This window comes from Myxine glutinosa, chromosome 2 (assembly GCF_964187855.1).
Source record: "Myxine glutinosa chromosome 2, kmMyxGlut1.1, whole genome shotgun sequence".
NCBI classification, from domain to species: Eukaryota; Metazoa; Chordata; class Myxini; order Myxiniformes; family Myxinidae; genus Myxine; species Myxine glutinosa.
This window is the reverse complement of record NC_136262.1, coordinates 234,580,096-234,606,153: the sequence shown is the minus strand read 5'-3', so window position 1 is coordinate 234,606,153 and position 26,058 is coordinate 234,580,096. Positions and strand designations below refer to the sequence as shown.

Genomic DNA, 26,058 nt, shown 5'->3' with positions numbered 1-26,058 from the left:
TTTTAAATTAGAACCAAAAATGAATTACTTTACAAGATTACTAAGAGAGATGAATGTTAAGTATTATGGTGATAATACACCATTTCTTACAAGGGAAGAGACTATTTGTATTGAGGAAATGTATAAGGGTTTAATGATATTTATTATTCAAAATAATTTTAATGGAAATGTTAATACAAGATACTATATAAACAAAATAATGGATTATTTTGAAATTAAACCTGAAGTCAGGATAAAATATAGAGTTTCTCAAAAAACTCAAAAAAAGTTAGATGACTTGTTTTCCAAATATATAAATGAATGATTTTTTACCCGTTTGGGAAAATAAGATAAAATTTAAAACCATAAAAATCTTCCAAATTCATTGAGATGTCTAATAGTCGGTTCAAGCGGATGTGGAAAAACCTGTTTGCTCTTAAAGATGCTCCTCAGCCCTAATTTTTTAGATTATGATAATTTAATAATTTTTACAAAGTCAAGTTTTCAACCCGAGTATCAACTACTCTCACAGGGTTTTAATGCGGGTCTTAAAAAGGAAGACATTATAGGTTTATTTAAACTTCAAAACAAACTAAATGATTATAATATTGAAGATATAATACAATTATTTTGTGATACACAGAAATCAAAACCGAAACCAAAACCCATAACTTGTATTCTCAGTGATAATACGGATGATATACCTTCACCCCAAGATTTAGATAAATCAAAAAAGAACCTCGTTATCTTTGATGATTGTGTTCATGAGAGAAACCAAACAGTAATGGATAGCTACTATACAAGAGGGAGACATTCTTCTTGTAATTGTATTTATCTTAGTCAGTCATATTTTCAACTCCCTCGGCACTCAATAAGAAACAATGCTAATACTTTTATTTTATTTAAGTTAAATTCAAAAGATACAAATAATTTTTGGAGAGATAATTGTTCTACATTATGTAGTAAGAAGGAATTTGAAAATTATATGAAACACACGATTGGAAAATATAAATATATTGTTGTGAAACAAGATGAGATACTAAATGATATTTTTCAATAAATAAATACAGAAAATGAATACCAAAGAAAGAGTAAGAAAGTTTAAAGAACATCAAGAGTTGGTTTCAAAAGTTGTAAAGCAACAGGAAGACATAAAGAAGAAAAGGAGACAGAAACTAACTGGTGAAGAAGCCTTTGAAAGAAAACAAGAGAAATTTTTTAAACCACTTTTAAAAACTCAACAAACGATTTCACCTACAGTTCCCACGGTAGAATTTACTCCGAAAAAATTTCAAATGCTCAAAGATTTTAGTCAAATGACAGAGCAAGAACTTGGAGAATTAGAATATGATGATGAAGGATCATTTCGGCATCTTGAGAAGGTAAATAAACTTTCCAATTATATTGTAGAAGCTCTTCAAAACAATGAATATTTGAAGGGTTCAAAAACCAGAGCAGGTCTCATTCCAACAGAAGAACCAACACAGTTCCATCTTGTGAAAGAAAAGTTATTGATATTTAATGATAAATTGGTGTTCTTAAGTTCTGACCAACCAAATGTTGAATTAACCCCAAGATTAATGTTTCTTCTAACAAAAGATGGACATGCTAATTCACCTTATTTTGATGAACCGCTTGATATGGAAAGAGAGGAAGATAGAGAGTATATTGAGTTGCTAAACGCACTTGATTATGGAGTTTCTGTTGCTGGTAAAAGTAAGAAGAATGAGAAGGAGAAACATATTATTGATGCTTTAAGTAAGCTTGGTTCGGGTGTTAGTTTTCTTCCAAATGACCCATCACAATTAGTTAATAGGTTATTATTGTTGTTAGGTAGTAAGAAGGCTGGAAACAACAATTGTTTTAATGAAGCATCCGCCATTTTAGATCAGTTGATGAATATGAAAATAATTAATAAATGTCAATACAAAGATATTTTATTAGATATTAAATAAGATGAGAAGCACAATTCTTAGTTTTAATTTCACCACGAGTGATTACACAGCTTCATTCCCTTACCCACTACAACTTGACCCCACAAAAGAATATGAGGCATCTTTATTGTCGATGGAAACTTATAATACCTTGTTTAATATCACAGAGAAAAACAACAAGTTTAGTTATAATCCAGGAAGTGGATATAAAACTATAACCGTTTCACCCGGAGCTTACGAGATTTCTCAAATATCTTCAGAAGTCTCTCGCCTTATGAAAGAACAAGGTGATGAACCAAAAAATATTGTAATAGATATTCAAAAACACACTTCAAAATCAACTATTAAACTTAAAAATAATTATAAAGTTGATTTCACGATTGAAAATTCGTTCAGAGAGCTATTGGGTTTCTCTTCAAAAAAGATTGAAACTAACGGGACGTCTTACAGTGATAATGTCATTCAAATATCCTCTGGTATAAATTCAGTATTAATTCATTGTGATTTGATTGATGGTGCTTATAACGATGGAATAAGAACAAATACAATATTTTCATTCAGCGCATACTCAACCCCGATTGGTTATAAATTTAATATGGAACCAAAAAATCTTGTCTATTTACCTGTGTCAGGAAAAACCATATACAGAGTAAATTTTAGGATAACCGACCAAGATAATCGTATGATATCCTTTAATGATGAAATTATATCCATCAGAATTCACCTCCGTGAAGTTTTTCAATAAATAAATAATGGTTATTGTGAGAAAACACGAGTTGGGAAAATATAAAATAATTACAGGGGATGGGATGTTCCTTTCACCATACTATAAGGGTGAAGGTATGTTTCTTGGTAGAGGATACTATAAACCAAAGAGACAACGGGGTGTGGGACATCAATTTAGAAATAAAGGAGATGGGATAATTGATACTCTAATGGGTATTGGTTCAACCATCCTTAAACATAAAGACCTAATTGGTTCAACTGCTTCAGCCGTGGGCTCAGTTGCGGGTGCTATAAAGAGTATAAAAGATGCTCAAAAGGAGTCTCATAAATTACAAGCAATCAAAGAAATTAAAAAAGGTAAAACTCAACTATCTTCACAAGAACGACAAAAAATCATTAAAATACTTGGGTCAGGGTTTCAACAATTTTAATGCTATATAAATACAAGTATGGAAGCGATTGATAGTATCTATGATATGGATGATACGATTATCATTTCAAACTCCACCAAAAAGGAAGACTATTTTAAGGTAAATGCTATAACAGGAACAGACTGGAATTCAAACGGAACAAAAAGTTTTGAAATAAATAATCAACAAACTTACTTGAATATAGCTGATAGTTTCTTGCTGTGTAAATTTAAATTCACTAAGGCTGCGAATAATACTAATGCTACACTCGTAAATGATTTCTTCTGGAAAATGTTTGATAGTGTCCGCCTGTATATTGGAACACAAGAGGTTGAAGCGGTTGATTATGTCTCTGCTACATCTGAAATGATGAAATTTACACTATATTCGTTTAGTGATAGAATGGGTAAGGGAGCTGTTGAAGGTTTTATTCCTGATATGTCAATGGGTACAAACGCAGACCCTGGTTATAGTCAAAGGAAGGCAATGTATAATGATGACGCAAAAGCAGAGAATAGTTTTACCGTAGCAGTACCTCTCAAAGGTATATTTGGATTTTGTGATTATGACAAAGTTTTGTATGGTCTTAAAATTAGATTTCAACTACAAAGGAATGATAATGTAAATAGGTTGCTTTTTGGGGTTGAAAATGCTTTTGGTGAAAATAATAAATTTGTTATTAATGATATGTGTTGGTATATTAGTGAATATACTCCTAATCTTAAAACGGAAGAGATGTTGAATAGAAGACTTAACTCAAAGAAAGCGCTAAATGTATCATACCTTAAAAGAAGATGTCAACATGTTAAACTGGAACACACTACCTACACTTGGAATTTAGGTGTTCTGGAAGGAAAACCACGATACCTATGGCTCATTTATTTTTAAGAAACCAGATGGAGATGAAGGTACTGATAAGAATAATGCGCTGAGTGATAATGCTAAGGTGAAACAACTTCGGGTTTCTCTTGATGGCACATTTTACCCGCGAGATAGATTGGAAATTGATTGGGAAAAAAATGATTATGCGGAAGCCTACAAGTCCTACCAAAAGGTGTGTGAAAGCAACAGTAATAATGATCCTATTTTGGATATGGTTGCATTTCAAAAACTTTATACAATCTACGCAATTGACCTGAGTTCTCAAAAGGAAACTATAAAGTCGAATGGAGTGGATACTTCTCTATACATTGAAAGAGGAGAGAATGAAGAAGTTGATGTCTATTGTTTGCTTTTGGAGGAAACAGAATTACAGATTAATACAGATAATGGTGTTATGATTAATATCACATTGGTTTTTTCTCATAAATAAATGGTAGGGGTATATGTTAATCAAATCAATCTTGATAAATTAACATCTTGTATTCAAAATCAAAAGCCTTGTATTATTAATGTTTATACATTTCAAAGAAAAGGAGCAGTAAGAATTCTGGATCACTTAAAATTAAAATGACAAAACCTATGTTAAAGAAATATTCAATAAACGAGTCAAGAGGAGGATTTTTCCCGTTTCTAATTCCTTTATTTGCTGGTTTAAGTGCGGCGGGAGCATTGACTGGTGGTATTTCAGCAGCGGTAAAAACTGCTAACGAAAGGAAGGCACAACTAAAAGCTTAAAAAGAATTGGAAAGACATAACAAGGAGTTGGAGAAACAAATTAGTGGAAGTGGTGTAATTGTAGATTTTGCTCAAAAACTTGAAAGTCTACCTGATAAAGCTAGATTGTTGGTTGGAGATATGCTTTCCTCTATCGCTCAAGCGGGTGTTAAACTAACTAAACGGGGTAATGGATTGTATCTTTCTCATAAATAAATGGATAAATGGTTTAAACAATTTGGAAAGAATACAACGTCAAATATAGAACTAGCTAAGTATTGTAAAACACAAAAAATTGATAATGTGGTTATTTGTATGAGAGATGAATTAATACATATAAATAAGAATACAAAGAATATTATTATGAATTTAGACACACAGAATGGTTCTCATTGGGTTTGTATTCATAATAGTCAGGATAAATATTATTTTGATAGTTATGGTATGCCACCGCCTGTTGAAGTAATACAATTCTTACAGAATGGTGTTTATCAAACATTTCAAGTTCAAGAAATTAATTCTAAATGTTGTGGTCAATTATGTTTATATGTATTATTTCAACTCAACAATAATGAAAATTTTTATGATGTCATTTTAAATCTAATATAAATGACTCATGTCGGAAAAGATGGTTCTATCTTTGGAAAATCCTCTCAGGATATTGATTTATCAAATTATTACACAAAGGCACAGGCTGAAGGACAAAAATATAGTATAAGTAAAAATATTAATATGAAGAATACTTATAAATTTATCAATTATCCAAACCCTACAGATGCGAATGACTTAATTAGATTCAGTGATTTATCACAATATATATTTTTAAATAAAACAGCACGTTTTGTTAAACAAGTAAAATTTACAACCACAACACCTGGTTATACTGACCATACACCTTTCCTCATTGAATTTGACTTCCTGCTTACAATTGAATTTTATAAAGAAGGACATATAGTTAATATGCGAATTAATAAATGGGGGTATGATATGCCTGATTTAGGGTATAATTGGTATTTTTCAATAAACTTGGAAGACCTACATGATTTGAATCAGTCTCGTAAAGAAGAATATTATCCGCTTGGCGAGGATAAGGATTTATGTGGAAGTACAATTAGTAAACAACAAATACATGATTTTAAGAAAAGAAAAATATATGATAGTATAGCGATGGTTAGCATGACAAAGAAGGAAGATAATGAGATAAGGATAGAAAGCCGAGGAATACAAACCGATTTGGTAGTGGGAAGATGGGGTGGTATTACCTGTCATAATATTAATCTCACATATATTTCTGATACATAAATGGCAGGAAAAAGACTACAAGAGAATTATAATTTTTGTATTCAGGGATACCTACAAGAAAAGGGTGCTCGGTATTACATACCTTATGATTTGGAGCATATACATGGAAATTTTGTCATTAAAAACTGGCCTTATACTGATATTGCTAAACCCACAAATAGAGACTTGTTTAAAATATTAAATAAAAATGAACTTCTCAAAGTTATGAAATATAAAACTCTTTTAGAAATCATCAACAAATCTTATTGGTATCCTATTATGAGGAAAATAATTATAGATACAAGAATATCTCAAAATCCAGATGAGTATATGTATAATATTCTTTGGGGCTCAAGCTCAAGGGTAGAAAGGGATGAGGAAGGAGTTGAAGAAGAGAAGGAGGAAGGAGTTGAAGAAGAGAAGGAGGAGAAGGAGGAAAGGGTGAAGGAGGAGAGGGAGAAAAAGGAGAAGGATGAAAGGGAGAAGGAGGAGAGGGAGGATGATGTTGGTGTTATTGACTTTAGTTAGTTTTATTTGTAAATAAATGGAGGAGAGAGTGAAGGCATTCCTAAGGATTCTTTATGTTTTAAAAATCAAGATAGAAATGTATATGTTGAAAACCCAAAAGGCTTTGGCACTATGTAGGACTTTTTCTCATAAATAAATATGAGTTATTGTCTCAAATGTAAAAAGAAAACTAAATCTAAAAATATCTCCTTTGTTAAAGCTAAAAATAATAGATTTTATCAAAAAGGAATATGTCAAGTGTGTGGCTCTAAAAAGTGCCAATTCATCTCTCCTAAAAGTGGAGGAGACATACAAAAGTTTTTGTCAGGAAGTAAATTTACAACAACTGGAATTCCAGGGGAACTACATCTACCTGGATATTCTTTCTGTGGTCCTGGAACAAACCTGGATAAAAGATTAGATGAGGCTGACAATCCTAAACCTTGGTCTAAACCTACAAATAGGGTTGACGAAGTGTGTATGAAGCATGATATTGCTTATGGGAAAACCACTACGTTGACTGAAAAACATAAAGCCGACAGAGAAATGTTGTATAATTTGTCTTTGATACAAAATCCAACGTTGAGAGAGAAAGTTGATAGGTTTATTGTGAGAAATTTGATAAATGCTAAATTCAAACTTGGCCTTGGTTATTCACCCTCAAAAAACTATTGGGCTCTAATGATGTCATCAAGACTGAGGAGCTTTTGGCTGATGAATTACATAAACCTATAATTACAAAGTTTACAAGAAGGAAAGTTTATTCAAAAGACACAGACCACATCTGGTCCGCTGATTTAATTGAATTGAATAATGATAGGGGATACAAGTATGCTTTAACCGTTATTGATTTGAGGAGTAGATATGCCTGGGTTGTTCCTTTAAAAAATAAAAAGGGTGATACTTTAATGTTAGCCTTCCAACAAATATTTAATAAAAGTAAAAGGAAACCAAAGAAATTATGGACTGATGAGGGAACAGAGTTGTAAAACAAAATATTTATGAAATTTCTAAAGGGGGAGGGTATTAAATTATACAGCACCTTTAATGAAGGAAAAGCAGTTGTTATTGAGCGTTTTAATCGTACTTTAAAAGAGAAATTATATTAAAATTCACACAACTCGATTCTCAACAATGGGTGTATTTTATTCAGGATATTGTAGATAATTACAATAATACAGTTCATTCATCAACAAAATCAAAACCATCGGAAACATTTACAAAATTAGAATATGAAAAGGAGATTAATTTGAGAAAGCCCAAGTTCAAAGTTGGTGATATTGTAAGAATATACAGATGGAAAAGTCATTTTGAGAAAGGTTATACAAAGAGATGGACTAATGAATTATTCAAAATCGTTGATGTAATGGATACTATGCCTTGGACTTACAAATTATATGATACCAGCCGAAACCCGTGGAACATCCACGGAAGGGAGGATGTGGTGTATGGATAGAGTGTACCATTATGGATGGCATAGGGGATTTGCTTGTCCGAGTAAGAGTTAGGAAGAAAGATGAGAATGAAGAGTGCGTATATGAACAACGTATTTATTGCAATCTACTTTAATGACAACGCTACGATATACTTTTGAAAAATGAATGGATTTGTAATAGGAATCGGCATAGCACCACTCTGGCCATTTTTTATGAGATTATATGGTGTGGGTTGGATTTGTGTGAACAAAATCAAGAAAAAGGCGACACTTTGTAGAATCCAACTTACACTGTGTATAAAGTGTCACCTCCTGACTTTGTATTTTATATTGTTAGAGACAAAACAAACACTAAATAACATAGCCACATACCAAAAACGTGTATTTTCAATTTTCACTTGTGCAAAAATGCTACTCACAATTACATCGCCTGTGCGTCGGCCTGTGATTGAGCCAGAGAGTTGGCCTGTGAGTCAACTTCCTTTCCAATGTCTGCAAGAGTTGAAATACTGATTGTGCATGTGTAAAATTATATGAAAGAAGAACATGCATATCAATAGACGATGCCATTGAAAAGGAGCGCAGCTGTCAATAGAAAAGGATGTCTGACATCAATTTGACATTATTGCACAGGAAATGACAAACAAAGAAACAGTTCATTTCCATCGGGTAATATTACGATGAGAGATCAGCCGATACCTTTATTATGCCCATCAGCATCCATGGCACTTAGGAAAAAAAAAAACGTGGCATCAGCCAGCCGCAGCCAACTATCACGTACCGTCTCGAAGTCAATGCCATCCTTTTATCTCTTCGTATACACCTCACTGATTTCTACCTTATCGTGAACAGGGTAAAGCCTACTTTGATAATCATGAACGGTGGCAGATGCAGGAGCGAAACGTAGGCGTAGGCCTCGGCCCTACCTATCCAGTTGTTGTTTCCGTTGTGTAAGGGGGGAAAAAAACAAACATTTTGGCCTCAGACCTTTGAGAGTACGTCGTTCCGTGAACTTTTTGAACGGGCCTCGTATGCCATGCTTCGTCAACGTAAATGATTTGAAGGATTACCTTAAGCACCGTGAATAGAGCAGATACTGATAGGCTGCTGATCGGTTTCACTTCGTTGTTATCACAGTATATGGAAGAAATTATGGTAAACCCACCTGATGAGGTTAGCGTACACCGCCATCGATGACACTGGCACAAATGGCGGAATAGATGGATTCTTCTTCATCGCATTGCATCGCATTCTCTTCCTGTGAAACTGTTTCATAGAACTGTGTCGTTTATGTACATTTTTATTTTATTACATTCACGTAGTTTCACATTCTTGACTTCGTGGAGCTTCAATGTGGTTCAAAAAAATAAAATAAAGATGGATTCTTCTTCATCGCATCGCATTCTCTTCCTGTGAAACTGTTTCTCCATTTAACGTTTCCAAAATCAAAACTTCAAAAACTTCTTCACTTCGATTCGAAAAAACTTCAAACTTCAAAAAACGTTTCCAAAGCGTCACTCCATTTAACTTTATTAAAATGACGATAAAGACCATTTGGTTCACACCACCCATCACACCACTCGACTGTCCAATCAGCGGACGGCTCGCATCGCCTTCGCCCAGCAGACGCCAATACGATGGTGTCGTAAGATGGTGTCGTATCGGCCGTTAATCGGATACTTTTTGGTCCCAAAGTCGGCGAATTCAGATTTTTCGAGTATGGCTGTACGTGATAAACAAAGAGCGCGGTTCGTAGATGGAAAATGCATTAGTGCCGTGGGCATCGGGTCACTGGGTGCGCCGTAAAAGGGATAACAAAGTCGAGTCCTTACGGTATTATTATATAGATGAATTGGGAAGAAATCTTGGGTTCATTTTACTCACAAGAATTACAAAAAACAAAACTGATAATTCATTAAACAACAACCATCCATACTTTCATCCACCCAGATTAGCTAATTTAATTAGTAGTAATAAACTTCAACCCTGGTGTTGGGCTAGCGGCTAGGGTGCCGGCTTAGGATCCTAGGATCCTGGGTTCGAATCCCGGTCGATCGCTGAATTAACGCCAGGGGGGTTGACTCAGCCTGTCATCCTTCCGAGGTCGGCTAATTGAGTACCAGTTCACTGGTAATTCCCTGTTTGTCGTTAAAGGCGGCAAAAATGGTTGGCGTCAGGAAGGGCATCCGGCCGTAAAACATCGCTTCAAAAAGGGGACCAAAAAACAACAACAACCACGGTTCCCGAAAAAGGCCAACCCCCGCTTTGCGGGGAAAAATGGCCTCTAAAGGTGGTTATATTTTAATTAGTAGTAATAAAAAAAATTAAATAAATTAATAAAAATCATAAGCCACACCCACACAGACCCCACCCACAAACGCCGCCCACACAGACCCTGCCCACAGACCCCGCCCACACAGACCACACCCACACAGACCCCGCCCACACAGACCCCGCCCACACAGACCACACCCACACAGACCACACCCACACAGACCCCACCCACACAGACCACACCCACACAGACCACACCCACACAGACCACACCCACACAGACCACACCCACACAGACCACACCCATCATCCCCCACCCCTGTGCGCCCCCACCCTTGATCCCCCCTCATCCCACCCCCACCTTCCCCACACACACAAGGGGAGGGGAGGGGTGGGATGAGGGGGGATCAAGGGTGGGGGACGCACCTTCCCATCTTTTTTCCTTTATTCTCTTTTTATAATTAAGAATTAAATAATTCTGGACAAAGCGAATAATATCAAAATTATTAAATAACATTAAAAACATAAAAATTATAATAAAACATTTTTCACGAGGTATAAATTCAGTTTCTTCCATAAATTCAGTTTCTTCCAAGGTATCATGTGGTATAAATACAGTTTCTTCCAGGGCAGTCCGACAGAATGTTGTCCTCCATGTTGGCTTCACCAACACCTTCACACCTATTGGCTGCTTGGCCAAGGGTGATAAAAATTGCATTGGTTGTGTCTGCAAGGCACAAAAGGGATGTTAAATTAAATTCACCAAACACAGTATTTGCTGCCGTGCCATCCCGAGCCACGCGAGGGCAGTCTAAGACCATAAATGAGAAACTCCATTTTTACCACACACATTGTAAGATGGAAATTTTAAACTCACATGGGCAGGAAATGAGTTGAATTCAGTTTCTTCCAAGGCAGTCCAACAGAATGTTGTCCTCCATGTTGGCTTCACCAACACCTTCACACCTATTGGCTGCTTGGCCAAGGGTGATAAAAATTGCATTGGTTGTGTCTGCAAGGCACAAAAGGGATGTTAAATTAAATTCACCAAACACAGTATTTGCCTGCCGTGCCATCCCGAGCCACGCGAGGGCAGTCTAAGACCATAAATGAGAAACTCCATTTATACCACACACATTGTAAGATGGAAATTTTAAACTCACATGGGCAGGAAATGAGTTGAATTCAGTTTCTTCCAAGGCAGTCCAACAGAATGTTGTCTCCCATGTTGGCTTCACCAACACCTTCACGCCTATTGGCTGTTTGGCCAAGGGTGATAAAAATTGCATTGGTTGTGGCTGCAAGGCACAAAAGGGATGTTAAATTAAGTCAACTAACAACAGTACCCGCCCATATCCCAAATATCACACACAAATCCGTTAGATCATCATTATCAAATCACATCGAAGCAGTATCTTACTATAATTCAGCAAACACACACATACACACACATACACACATTGTAAGATGGAAATTTTAAACTCACATGGGCAGGAAATGAGTTGACACTCCTCCCAACTATCATCTCTGCTATTGATCTATCATCATCCTTCGGAACTCCAGGTAATTCTGTAAGGGGTTCATTCAGATCCTCCCGTTGTTGGTGATAATCATTGGTTTCATCATCAAAGTTCATGTTGTTTGGTTGGCTTTTAATGCTGAAATAAAACAAACAGTTGACATTTAAATACCAACTCACTGGTGATATCAAAATCGCAAGACAGTATCCAAGTATCAACCAAACCGTTTAATAACACACATACACACAGTATCAAAGTTTGTGAAGAATTAATCATATATCTTACCTCTCACATAACATCCCAAACAAGGTGTTTAATTCGTTGTCAGTCATTTGTTCATTTGTAGAGACAGCTTTGGGTAATATTAATGAGTGAGAGAGGCTGTTCAAACATTCAACCATCTCATTATGAAGACCCCTCCGAACTTCAGTGAATTCTTTAAGCGTTTCATTCAAATCCTCCCTTTGTTGGTGATAATCATTGGCTTCATTTTCAACATCAATCACCAGCTTTGATAAAGATAGACTGTAAAAAGAGAAAAAACAATAATTATTGAGAGGCTGTTAATGATGTTCCATATAAGACAATGAATAATTAATCGTGAGAACAAAAAAACTTACCTGTCTTCTGATAAAGCTTCATCCTCCATCCTCCAGAGAAACATAACGTGTGTTTAAAAAAGCAAGGTGTGGTTAGAGCCTTTATAGGCAAGGCTGAGTCATTGGCAAGGCTGAGTCATTTCCTGTGCCACGTTGGCAACTGGCTCAACAAAAGATGATGCAATGTTTCGCCATAAATGATAGAACCAAGTATGAGCCAGACTAAAGAGTGGAGGTGAGAAGGATTATAGGTTCATAAGGTGAGAAGGATTATAGGTTCATAAGGCAAGAAGGATTATAGGTTCATAAGGTGAGAAGGATTATAGGTTCATAGAGGGAGAAATAGAGGTGTTTATGATTTTTGAAAAAGACAGGGGGGTAAATGACATTAGATAGGGATTTCCCATGTTAAACGGAGGTGTCCCAGAAGCAACATTTATCACCTACTGACAGGTCACGTGTTTGACGAGGACGTACTGGTTAGATTTTGGTGAAGATCCGGAAGTGGATCCAATAATTAGCCCTTCCGCCGCACAGTAGGAGACAGGGTTTTGCAATTGTGTGTGTGTGTGCGCACGTGTGTGTGTGTGTGTGTGTATGTGTCATTGGTTTTTATCTCCACATGCAGGTTTCAGAAGGTGCAATGGAGTCCTCCCATTCTCGAAGTAGCCACCCCTATTTCAGTCATCGTGTGAGAACCTACTTCACTAAAGTGGCTTATATTGTGATTGTATTGTCACGTCGACCCTGTGGTGAAGACGACAGCGCGACGGATGACCAAATGAGCCTTAACTCCATGGCCTATGAGCCGAATCGATGGCCATTCCTCTGTATGGCGCGCGAGGGAAACGTTGGTCCCGTGGCCTTTCCTGGACGGATGGACACGATGGGGGTTTAACCGAACCCCCAAATAAACAAGCATTCTGAGTATTGCGCTGCAATACATGTCCCTTACCAAAGTTCAAAGTGCCATAACTTTGTCAAAAATGATCGAATATGCAAATTTATGCACAGTTGATGCTGGTTTTCAAACTTGATCTGAGGTATGCTGAGACACATGTGTGTCACACCTCGCCTCGTTGATAAGCCCGCAAGGTCGCTCCGTGGAGCAGCCTGCACATATTGCACTGTGTGAATTATATAATTAACAACTCACGGTCTGAGGTACTAGCGATTCAAGAGATATCCTTTTTAAAAAAATATTTTCGTTTAATTAACGATATCTGCCAAACCACGTGCCCTATTGCAAATTCCAAAAGGACATTTTAGTAGACTGACATGCTGAACAGATCTGTGAAGTTTCCCCTCGATGGATCAAAAATGAGGGAGGGGCTCGGTTTTAAAGGTTCATGCTTAAAAACGTCATAACTCTAAAACCATGTGACGCATGACGTCATGCTCGCTGACTTTTTTGTTCGTCATGGGTATGCGATTGTGCCTGCAAATTTTGGCCTCGATATGTTCAGCCGTTGCCGAGAAAAAGGGGTTTTCGTGTTTTCACGAAAAACAATATGGCGTCCGAACCACGTGACCGGTGACGTCATAATTACCATTAAGATATTCTACAGACCGAATCCCCCCTACGGTGACAATTTGATCTCAATCAGTCCTATTATTGCAGAGAAAATCTTTTTTAAAGGAAATTAAAACTTAAAATGGTACTGCGTTAAGGATCATCAGAATTATCAGAATTCCCAAAGTTCAAAGTGCCATAACTTTGTCAAAAATGATCGAAACTTCGTGAAGTTCGAACTTGATCTGTAACGTATCATGAGGAAACCATGTGCCAAGTTTGAAATCATTAGCATGAAGCGTTTAGAAAAAGAGTCTGGAAAACTGTTCTTTGCGTGACGGACTGATGGACTGACAGACTGACAGACTGACAGACGGAGGGGCGGCATGCAAACCTATAGTCCCCTCTGGTGTACACTGGTAGGGGACTAATAAACACACAGAACAAGAAATTGAAAGTCAACAAATAATGATTTAATGAAAATAATGCAAGCAAAAAAAGGAATGTGCGGTAAAACTAATATTCCTAAATGATTTCTGCAGTCTCCAATTTCAGGATGATGGATTAACACCTAAGTCTGGTACGTGACGTATTTTTTTAATTCAACATCGAATGTCAAGAAGTAACCTTTATGTTCTGTGATTTATTTTTCATTTTTACCTCTGTCACAAAAGATAGGTATTGACTGCCACTATCCTCTGCCCCTAACCTCCACTGAGACTCGTATACAGACACAGGGAGAAATAAAAGTGAAAATCAATGTCGGATGTCGTGCAGCTACTTAGCTCCGTCTCAACGAGAGTTTGGTCTCACCCGGTGTTAGTGCATTTAACTTTTCCATGTCGCATGACCTTACTCAATTAATCTCAGTTTCAACTGAGGTTCCTCAAAGAGTTACTGAAAACAGGTATCTTTACCTGTGCCACTGAAGATGGATGAAGCTAATGTTTTCACCCATGTCTGTCTGTCTGTTTGTTACTTGGCAAAAATTATTTATGTTGAAAAGTATGTTGATCACTCCGGGTTTTTTTTTGTTTGTTTTTTGTTTTTTGTATGCATAATCGAGGCTCGTGAAAGAGCTAACATCTATCACACAAACAAATCAAACAGACAAAGCACCAAAGTATATAAAAAGGGGAGCAGTAGACAAGATGGGGAGAGAAGGGGAAGCACATAAACAACATTTGTGAGGGACATCGGGAGATGTGTGGGAGGGAGAGGGCTTGGGGGGAGGCGGCATGGGAAGGGGGGTGGCGGGGGTGGGAGAAGTATAAACACAAGGACACCAAGGACTTCCAGGAAATAAGTTGGTATTTCAAAAAAGAGGATTTGGGGTGAAATTAGCGGGAGTAGAAAAGATCAAGGTTTTGGATGGGGGAAGATAAGAGATGTTTGTTTTGTGTGTTTGTCTGTCCGCTCACTTATACTTGCCTACAGGTCACAATTTTAAACCTATCTTCACAAAACTTCACCAAATATGTCAACATAGGACAAAGGTGAACAACCTTTTCAAATTTCTAAAATCCTCAATTTTCATCCGATTGACTTGAAACTTGAATAGGATTTACATATCAGCTGACTGAATTCAACCACCAACTGTTATTGAAGTGAAAAGGATGTGCTGCTGAGTACAATTCTACTTTATTTTCTTTTTGTACACCGCTCCTTTCCTATGCCATCTCCAGGCACTGCATAATGTCATTGCAGGGCACCGAAGGGGGCTCGGCAATGACGCACGCTGAAAGGGAGTACTGAGTTTTCACTCTGGTTGTTTTCTTGTTTTCTTTATTGTTTTCTTGTTTGGCTGGGCGATATCTCAACCATCCTTTGAGCGAGGAACCTGAAATTTTGGCACAATAGTGAGCAAGTATTGTCAAAAACGGTGTTTTTTGTTTTTTGATTCATCAATTATATTATTAATTGATGAGTTATTTAATTATTAGCGATTAATTAAGTACTTACACATTTCCTTTCTCTTCTGGCCATTATCTCAGGCACCTTTTGAGTTAGGAAGCTGATATTTGGACATGCCAATGACCAAGTGATTTGGCTGCAAAGGCTATTTTTGATTTATTGATTAATCAATTAATCAATTAATCGAATAATTATTTGATTGAAGACTAAATTAATTTTTTTTTTAGTTACAGATTCAGATGAAATGGTGGTGGCTTATGTGTTCTATGAGCCAATTGATTTATTATTTTTTAAAATTATGATTATCATTTATTTATTTTCATTATTTATGATTTATTTATTTTCTTTCTCATCTGGGCAATATCTCAGGCACCTTTTGAGCTTGGAAGCTCATATTTGGACATGGCAGTGACCAAGTGATGTGGCTATAAAGGATATTTTTGATTTATTGATTAATAATTTAATCAATTAATTATTAATTTTTTTATTAATGACTTATTTAATTAGATTTCTAAAAGATACATTTTCGGATGAAGCACTAGTGGTTTAGTTATGCTATTAGCCAATTGATTAAGAAAATATTTTATGATAATCTTTTATTGATTTTAATTATGCAATTAATCAATCAATTATTGTACACCTCGCCCTCCGAATACAGTCTCTATGAGCTGCACTGCGGTATTGCCGGTCGCCGAGGGCGCCCCGGCAATGCCGCGCTGGAGAATATTTAATTATCTGGCATTGGGGTAGTGTACTTTGAATGTATCTGTACTTGTATTTTATTCTTACACAAAGAATACACAAACACACAAACAAAGAATACACACATTCGTCTTACGAACACAAAAACAAACAGAGACACATAAAATATAAGGAGTGGGAGACGAGGTGGGGAGAGAGGGAAGCACGAAGGACACAAGCACAACAACAGCAGAAAACAGGGACATCGGTAGATCTGTGAAAGGGGGAGCGCTGGCGGGGGTGGGGGGGGAGGGGAGGAGGGGATAAACTGGTATAAAACAAATGGACACTACTTGGACTTTCAGAAAAGAAGTCAGAATTTGAAAAATGTGGATGTGGGGTGTATTAACGGGGGTAGAAAAGACCAAGGATTTGGATGGAGGAAGATAAGAGATGGTGGTAAACAGCTGTTTTGAAGACCTGAAGGGCGGAGTCGGATTGAAGAGTGTGTGGGAGTTTATTCCAGAGGGTCGGGAGAAAAGAGGAATGAAAGAGTGAAGGTGAGCAGAGTCTTTATTTTGGCAGTTACACCAGCAGAGGGTTTCTGGCAGATCTTGTGCGTCCTGAAGGAATATTTGGGAGACAGAGAGCAGGGGAGCTAGGCCGGAGAAGAGTCAGTATAAGACAGAAAGACCACCAACCTGCCTGCGGTGAGAGAGTGAAAGGCCCTCAGAATCAGCTTCATTGCAGAAGATTCCACTGATTCTGAAAGCTTTGGTTTCAACAGCATGAATCAACAGTTAAAAACAGCGTGAAGACAAGCTAGGTGTGAGGCAGGAGCACCAGCCCAGAGGGGAGGGCTGTACTCCATCAAGCTGAAGATGAAAGCTTTGTATGTGGTGAGGAGCTCAGAGGTGCTAAGGAAGGGCTTCGCACAACGGAGGATGCCCAGTCGGCGATACCTTGGAAATGTGGTTTTCCCATGAAAGATCATGGTACATAGTGAGACCCAAAATATTGAGTTACAAAGGGTTGTACAGATGGTCTTTACAAAGAGAAACTGTGAGAGTGTGAGATTTGTCAGGATTGAAAGACATGTTCCACTGGTTTGACCAGTTTGTGATTTTATCTGGTCTGCAGAGAGTGAAGAGGCTGCTGCCTGCTGATATGAGGGTTGAGATATGGAGCGGCAGAGAGTGTAGTCATCAGAAAAGAGAAAGAGAGCATTTTCCAGACAGTTGGAGAGATCATTGCTGAGGACCAGAAAAAGCACAGGGCCCAGAACACTGCCTCAAGGAACTTCTGCCTTGACAGGAAGTGGAGATGAGAGAATTCCATTCAGGACCACACGTTGACTATGACCAGAGAGGAAGTCCGCAAGCCATGCGTGGAGATTTCTATAGATACCAAAAGAGGAAAGTTTGGTGAGCATGGTGGGGTGCCCGACTGTATCAAAGGCATGACATATGTCAAGGAATACAGCTCTGATTTCCTGTCTGGCATTGAGGACCTCCATCCATTGTTGAGACAGCAGAAGCAGCATGTCCAGATTAGAGTGATGTGGTCTGAATCCAAATTGATCCAAATTCATATCAGAAGCGATGATGGAATCCATGACCTTGCTGATAATTGGTAGCAGGCTGATTGGTCTGTCGTTGCAAGTTTTTATTTTTGCACCTTTTTTGTGTAAAGCAGTAATGTTGGCTGATTTTCAAGCTGATGGCAGATGTCCTTGAGCAAAAGAGAGGGTGAAGAGAACAGAAAGAGGGTGAGATGACTACCGCTTCCGGTCATGCCGGCGAGGTTACGTTTTTTCAAAGCTGTCCACGCTATCGAAGTTAAGTAATTGTTCCCATTTGTATTTTCGTCAAAACTGTATTTATTTTATGGTGTGTGTACCTACAGTGGGTCGCTAGGAAGATTCTTGGTGTAAATCTTTCATACCTGCATAGAAAATCGTGTTAATTCGTGTCGTGTCTTTTGAGGCGTTGTACCGTGTCCTACCTTGAGGCTTTGTTTTTCTCTCAGCGGTCCGTCGATTATGCTCCAATTACTTTCATTCTCTGTTTTTCCCAGTCTTTTCACCCCATACTTCCTTTTTTAAACTCTCAACTAAAAAAAAAAAAAAAACCAAAAAATATTTCCTTCTCTGTTCTTATTCATTGTTCTTATTTGTTCGTTCGTTCTTCGACCATGTGTTCCACCCCCATTTCCCCAGATAGTTTTCACTGTTAAACTTTAAAATGTTTAAACTTTCCCCTGAAATACTGTATTCTGTCGTTTATTATAACACCTTTTTCTTCTTCTTCTTTAAAAGGTTGCTTTTGACTTGCTCACCAAATCTATTCATTCCCAAAAAAAATTCCATGTCTTACAGTGCCTCTTTCATACATTCCCTGAACTCGCCTGCACTCCACCGCCCCTCCCCCCTCCAGCGTCCTTAAACGTATTTTTGACTTGAAGGTCACAAGAAACTCATTTTGCAATAAATGTTCGTTTCCCATTAATCGTACACTTTCCAAAATCCAATCTCACCCCTCCCCTCCAAAGCTTCCCCATCACCCCTGCCCTCCTAAACTTCCCCATCACCCCTCCCCTCCAAATCTTCCCCATCACCCCTCCCCTCCAAATCTTCCCATCACCCATCCCTTTCAAATCTTCCCCCTTGCCCTCCCCTCCAAATCCTCCCCATCACCCATCCCTTTCAAATGTCCCCCCTTTCCCCTTCCCTCCTAAACTCCCCCCACACTCCTCCCCTCCTCGGCCCCTCCTCGCTCCTCCCTTCCTAGAATCCCCCCTCACCCCTCCCCTCCAAATCTCCCCCATCTCCCATCCCTTTCAAATCCCTCCGCTTGTCCCTTCCCTCCTAAACTCCCCCCTAACCCCTCCCCTCATAAACTCCCCCCTCACCCCTCCCCTTCAAATCTCCCCATCCTCATTTCTTCTCCATTTCCCCCCTCTCACCCCTCCTCCTCAAAGCGTCCTCCCCGCTTCTTCCCCCTTCCAACTCTCACCTCCATCTCCCCCAACGTTCTGCCTCGCTCTTCCCCCTCCTCAAATAACACCTCACTGTGCCTCACCCAATCACCATCAAACCTTTTGTCCGCCCCATCCTTCCATATCTCCGAGCTATTCTGAAATCTCTGACACACCTTCAACAGCTCTCCCGACCTCTTCCTCCTCTTCCACATCTTACCCTACCCCTCCCCCCCCCCCCCCCCCCCCCTGTTCTGTATCCGATGCTCCCCCTTCCTCTTCATAAATGGTATGGACCTCAAACATCCGGGGCCTTCGTTCAAACTTAACTGATCTCTCCATACAGGTTGCTTCTCACAAACCAGACGTGATCTGCTTAACAGAAACTTTCCTCCTTCATGATGTCTCTGATTCCTTAGTATCTCTCCCGGGTTACTCCCTCCACCGGTATGATAGACCTGAGCCTCGTCCTGGAGGTGGGGTTGCTATCTTTATCAAAAACTCTCTTTCTCACTCGCCCTGCACTGCCCTCTCTCCACCTCACCCCCAGGAATACCTCTGGCTACGGCTTCCCCTTCGCTCCCACCTCTTGTTCATATGGGTGTTGTACCGTCCACCAAACAGTGATGACTCCATCTACATCTCACTGTCTGATAATATGGACCAACCTCTATCGACTCATCCCAACTCTCTCTTCCTCATATGTGGTGATTTCAATTGTCACCATGCCAGTTGGCTGGGTGTGGGTACTTCTTTCACCAGCCATGGCTCCTCAGCAAAGGACTTTTGCGACTCACTGGGACTGACACAATCTGTCAATTTCCCAACCCGGATCTCAGTCAACGGAGCATCTTCTCTTCTGGACTTGGTTATGACTAACTTCCCTGAAAATGTCTGCTGCTCTTCTGCTCCAATCGGCTCATCTGATCATGTGCTTGTTAAAGTGGACATCTCTCTGAACATTCTCAGGGAGCCTCCTCAGCGTCGACGAGTCTGGCATTTCACTCAGGCCAACTGGCACGGTCTTCAAGCAGCCATCAATCATCTGGACTGGTCTCCCATCTCTACCGCCTCTGACATCAACTCATCCTGGGAATTCTTCCAAAGTAAATTGCTCTCTCTCATGCACAGATTTATCCCATCTCGCCTTCAGTTGTCATACCCTTCCAACCGTCCATGGTACACGGAATCTTGTGGTGAGGCTGTTGCCCAGAAACAACTTGCCTTCGTCTCCTGGAAAGCCAATCCAACGGAAGGAAATCTCATTTTATTTTGCAAAGCCCGAAACAAGTGTGTGTCCACCCTCAGGAGAGCCAGGAAACAATATCTCTCCGTTCTCAAGACCGAACTCTCTTATCTGTCTCCCTCTTCCAAATCCTGGTGGCGTCTAGTCAAATCTGTTTCTAGTGTTTGTTCCCAAACCATCCCCTCCCTTACCTCAATCGGCTACACAGCTGACTCCGCACGTGAAAAAGCTGAATGCCTCAACTCTGTGTTTGCCTCTAAATCTTGTGTCCCAAACCCATCCCTCTCTGTACCCACCGTACCCAGTCGTACCCAGCTGCTCCTGGACGCTGTGTCATTTCCTCCTGACAAGGTGGAAAAGTTTCTGTCAACCCTCGACTCTGATTCTGCAACTGGACCTGGCGGCATCAGCCCACGGGTCCTAAAATCCTGTTCCTCCGCTCTTTCGCTCCCTCTCCCTGTTCTCTTCACCCTCTCTTTTGCTTAAGGTCATCTGCCATCTGCTTGGAAATCAGCCAACATCACCGCTTTACACAAAAAGGTGCAAAAACAGATCCTAGCAACTATAGACCAATCAGCCTTCTCCCAATTATCAGCAAAGTCATGGAATCCATCATTGCTTCGGATATGAAATCTTTCCTCTTCTCCAATGGCTTGATCTCTGATCATCAATTTGGTTTCAGACCAGGTCACTCTACTCTGGACATGCTGCTTCTGCTGTCTCAACAATGGATGGAGGTCCTCAATGCCAAACAGGAAGTTAGAGCTGTCTCCCTTGACATATCACGTGCCTTCGATACGGTCTGGCACCCTGCTCTGCTCACCAAACTCTCCTCCTATGGTATCCATGGAAAGCTCCACGCATGGCTGGCGGACTTCCTCTGTAGTCGGAGTGAACGTGTGGCCCTGAATGGGTTTCTCTCATCTCCTCTTCCTGTTCAGGCTGGAGTTCTCCAAGGCAGTGTTCTGGGCCCTGTGCTTTTTCTGGTCTTCATCAATGATCTCTCCGACTCTCTTGAAAATCCTCTCTATCTCTTTGCTGATGACTCCACTCTCTGCCGCTCCATTCCTCATCCCTCAGATCGGCAGTCTGCAGCCTCGTCACTCTCTGCAGACCTGGACAAAATCACAGACTGGGCAAACAAGTGGAACATGTCTTTCAATCCTGACAAATCTCACACTCTTACGATGTCTCTCCGAAAAGACCGACTGGACAACCCTCCCATCCACTTTCGGAATAATCCTCACCAAGAAGTCTGTCACTCAAGCTTTTGGGTCTCACTATCTGCCATGATCTTTCCTGGGAAAACCACATTTCAAATCTGGCCTCCAAAGCCAGTCGCCGACTGGGCATCCTCCGTCGTGCGAAGTCCGTCCTTGGCACACCTGAGCTCCTTACCACATTCAAGGCTTTCATCCGCAGCTCAATGGCATACTGCTCTACCCTCTGGGTTGGTGCTCTTGCCTCACACCTATCTCGTCGTCACGCTGTTGAAACCAAAGCTTTCAGAATCATTGGAATCTCCCGCGATGAAGCTACCTCCGAGGGCCTTTCACTTACTCACCGCAGGCAGGTTGGTGGTCTTTCTGTCTTCTACCGACTCCTCTCCGGCCTTGCTCCTCCAGCTCTCTCTGGGCTCTGTCCCCCAAATATTCCTCCAGGTCGCACAAGATCTGCCTGCAACCCTCTAATGGTTAAACTGCCAAAATCGAGACTCGCTGCTCACCTTCACTCCTTCATTCCTCTTTTCTCCCACCTCTAGAACAAACTCCCTCACTCTCTTCAATCCCACTCCTCCCTCCAGGTCTTTCAAACAGCTGTTCACCACCATCTCTTGTCTTCCCCCATCCAAAACCTTGATCTTGTCTACCCCCACTAATTTCACCCCAAATCCACTTTTTTGAAATACCAACTTCTTTCCTGGAAGTCCTTGGTGTCCTTGTGTTTATACTTCTCCCCCACCCCCCCCCCACCCCCCTTCCTATGCCGCCTCCACCCAAGCCCTCTCCCTCCCACACATCTCCCGATGTCCCTGCTCTCAAATGTTGTGTTTATGTGCTTCCCCTTCCCTCCCCATCTTGTCTACCGCTCCCCTTTTTATATACTTTGTTTGTTTGTCTGTTTGATTTGTTTGTGTGATAAATGTTAGCTGTTTCACGAGCCTCGATTCTGTATCCAAAAAAAAAAAAAAAAAAAAAAAGATAGCATAGCGGAGCAGAATTTTGGGACCGTGGGCTAATGCTGTCTGGTCTGGTTGTGGAATCAGAGTCGAGGTTTGACAGAAACGTCTCCACCTTCTTGGGAGAGAAGCACACAGCGTCCAGGAGCAGCTGGGTACGACTGGGTAAGATGGGTACAGAGAGCGATGAGTTTGGGACACAAGATTTTGAGGCAAACACTTTTTGAGGTATTCATCTTTTTCATGTGTCGGTGTCAGCTGTGTAGCCGATTGAGGTAAGGGAGGGGATGGAAGGGGAACAAACACCAGAAACAGATTTGACCAGACACCACCAGGATTTGGAGGAGGGAGACAGGTTTGAGAGTTCAGTCTTGAGAGTGGAGAGATATTGTTTCCTGGTTCTCCTGAGGGGAGACACACACTTGTTCTGAGCTTTGTGAAAGGAAAGTTTGACAAACGTTTAACGCCAGTGAATTCCAGAAATTTTTGAAATGAATTTTACAATCTTTATTTTATTTAAATTGAATTAACACTTGAACAGTGTTGAACACAAATCGCCTTCTTGTTACTTCCAATAACCTACGGTTTAGCAGTACTTGGACATGTTAAATAGGGTGGTGAATAAGGGCAATGTAGAAGACTGCTTCAATAACGCTTAATATCCGGAATTTTTCTTTTTAACAATGTTTAACTTCAATATTATATTTAAATTTCATATACACTCCATGACGTAACATGTTCCATGAACTCTCGAGATGGTTCTCGATCTCATTTCCCTGCAAAAGACTGACGCTGATATGTTCACAGGTGATGTCTCTCCTGTAAATGTGGAAGGCAGACAACACAACAACGATTCATGTCACAGAAGATTCAAAATGTGCTTCTGCAAAGGAAGATTCAGATGATATACACATGAAAAACGGAAGTGCTTCCTGTTTTGCAACTGGTGAGTGGAAACAAAAAGAACTAGAACTGCCACTTTAAAACTGCTGGCAGTGATGACCGGTTTATTCGCACCCACTTTTGATACAACCCCACTTTTCATACAACCCCACTTTTCATACAACCCCACTTTCATTGGACATGCTTTGCCACAACCCCCTTGGATACAACCCTGATAAACACACACACACACACACACACACACCCTTCACACACACACACGCACACACACACACCCACACCCCCCTTCACACACATACACACACACATGCACACACACCCCCCCCCCCCCACACGCACACCCCTCCACACATACATACACACACACACACATCCAACCCCCCCTCCTTCACACGCAACCCCCCCCCCACATACACACATATCCACCCCCCCCCCAAACCCACACACCCACACACAAACACCCCCACACCCCTCCCCCACATGCACACCCCTCCACATATACACACACACACACCCCCCACCCCCACACACACACATATCCACCCCCCCCCCCACACACACACACACACACACACACATACATCCACACACACGCACATCCACACACACACACACACACCCCGCACACACACACATTCCCCCTCCCCCCACATGCACACCCCTCCACACATACACACACCCCTCCACACACACACACCTCCACACACACACCCCTCCACACACACACACACACACACACAAACATGCACACACAAACACACACACCCCTCCACACACATACACACACACATCCAACCCTCCCTCCTCCACACGCACACCCCAACCCCCTCCAACCTCCACACACACACATATCCACCCCCCCCCCCCGACACACATCCCCCCCCCCCCACCCACCCACCCACACACACACACACAGATATCCACACACACGCACATCCACACATCCAACCCCTACTCCTCCACACGCACACCCCAACCCCCCCCCCCCCCACATACACACATATCCACTCCCCCACCCCCCACAACACAACACAACACAACACAAAACACTCCCCCCCACCCCTAACACACACACACACACACACACACACACACACATCTAACCCCCTCCTCCACACGCACACCCCAACCCCCCCCCCCCCCCACATACACACATATCCACTCCCCCACCCCCCACAACACAACACAACACAACACAAAACACTCCCCCCCACCCCTAACACACACACGCCCACACACACACACACACACCTTCCTCCCCCCCACCACACCCACACCCACCCACACAAACACACACACACACATACCCCCACCCCCCCACCCCCCCCAACCCTAACACACACACACACGCACACACCAACCCCCCCCCCACACACACACACACACACACCCATCCCCCCCCCCCCACACCCACACCCACACACACATCCACACATGTCAATCCATGCACTGATTGCAGAAAAAGCCATTTTAAAAAGAAAATTAACCTGAAATTGCAGACTGAATTATTTATTTTATCTGAGAAGCTAAACGATTCTTCTTCTTCTTTAGTACCTCAAACTTTATGTGAAATGCACCCACCCACACAAACACACACACACATACCCCCACCCCCCCCACCCCTAACACACACACACACGCACACACCAACCCCCCCCCCCCACACACACACACCAACCCCCCCCCCCCACACACACACACCAACCCCCCCCCCCCCCCCCACACACACACACACACCAACCCCCCCCCCCCCCACCCCCCCCACACACACACACACACACCCCTCCCCCCCCCCCCCCCCCACACCCACACCCACACACACATCCACACATGTCAATACATGCACTGATTGCAGAAAAAGCCATTTTAAAAAGAAAATTAACCTGAAATTGCAGACAGAATTATTTATTTTATCTGAGAAGCTAAACGAATCTTCTTCTTCTTTAGTACCTCAAACTTTATGTGAAATGCGATCGATTTTAAAAAATCAGAATTTGAGCAAATCTGTTTCATTCGTCTGTTAATATGCCTCCCTGATTGACAAATCTGCAATTTGAATTTCATTTGAGGTTGAAATGACCGCGGGAGATCGCGTTATAGTGATGACGTCCTGGAAGGGAATCTTCTTCTTCAGTCGCTCACAACTTTGAGTGAAATACGATCGAGTTAAAAATAGTCAGAATTTGAGCAAATCTGTTTCATTCATTTGTTAATATGCCTCATCTATTGACAAATCTGCAATTATAATTTTTTTTGAGGTTGAAATGACCGCGGGAGATCGCGTTATAGTGATGACGTCCTGGAAGGGAATCTTCTTGTTCAGTCGCTCACAACTTTGAGTGAAATACGATCGAGTTAAAAATAGTCAGAATTTGAGCAAATCTG

The 26,058-nt window shown here is 40.9% G+C and overlaps 1 protein-coding gene across 3 annotated transcripts in view; it reads left to right on the top strand.

Annotated features, from left to right (window-relative positions):
* The window catches only part of LOC144890724 (uncharacterized), a 90,230-nt gene that overhangs the window by 60,340 nt on the left and 3,832 nt on the right, over nt 1-26,058 (top strand). For 2 of the 3 annotated variants that reach the window (XM_078772368.1, XM_078772370.1), the window contains exon 2: nt 23,578-23,716. The gene's annotated coding sequence lies outside the window, so the exon portion shown is untranslated. Of the gene's footprint in view, nt 1-22,584; nt 23,717-26,058 lie in introns of those variants that run through there. The other variant, XM_078772369.1, reaches the window with a different exon arrangement.